Genomic DNA, 948 nt, shown 5'->3' with positions numbered 1-948 from the left:
AGGAGTGGGAAAGTAGAGTATAAACTTTTCAGTTTTTAGTCAAGAAGTCAAATTTTTGGTGAATCATAATACTATTAAAACATAAAATTGCATGCGTTAATACTGCTGTGTATATTTTTGAATGGTGTTTTAGATCTGTGTCTCACAAAACTCTGTATGAGAGTTATCTCAATCTTCAGATAAGGAAATTAAGAAATAGAGAGGAAAAGTGATTTTTTTAAGATTACAAGGCTAGAGAGAAGAAGATTCAGGATAGGAAACCAGGTATTCAGTTTTTCATGAGCTTTTATCCACTGATGCTTCTGTTTGCCAAAAGTGTCAGACACATATGTTATGAATTTAAAAATGCATTTTATTTCAGAGTTTAATATAAGTAATTTTGAAATACATGTAATAGTTATATGTGATTCTTATTTATTCCACAATTATAAGAAATGGGAATACATAATGAACTGATTCACTTTTTTTTAAGCTGATGTGCAAAATATAAGTATTAGAATGAATCTCTCACAAGAAGTTTCTTTCTTTTTTTTCTGAGACAGGGTCTCACTCTGTCATTCAGGCTGGAATGCAGTGGTGTGATCATAGCTCACTCAGCCTCAAACTCTTGGGCTGAAGCAATTCTCCCACCTTAGCCTCCCACAGGTATGTGCCACCATGCCTGGCTGATTAAGAAAAATAATTAGAGATGGGGTCTTGCTATGTTGCCCAGGCTGATATCAAATTCCTGGCCTCAAGCAGCCTCCCAAAGTAATGGGTTTGCAGGCATGCACAAACACACCCACCCTGGAGGCTTCTTACAGAAAGATTATTCATAGTCCAGAATGACAGTTGCATTCCAATTTTAGGTAAACTGTGTCAAGTTAATTTAGGTTATTTAAAATTTCTCTGATTGAGAAGTAATTTGTACTAGAAGCTTTTAAAGTAGACTGCAAAGAACACTATTCC

The sequence above is a fragment of the Mandrillus leucophaeus genome, unplaced genomic scaffold (assembly GCF_000951045.1).
Source record: "Mandrillus leucophaeus isolate KB7577 unplaced genomic scaffold, Mleu.le_1.0 Scaffold584, whole genome shotgun sequence".
Taxonomy (NCBI): Eukaryota; Metazoa; Chordata; class Mammalia; order Primates; family Cercopithecidae; genus Mandrillus; species Mandrillus leucophaeus.
Note: the sequence above shows the minus strand (reverse complement) of the source record.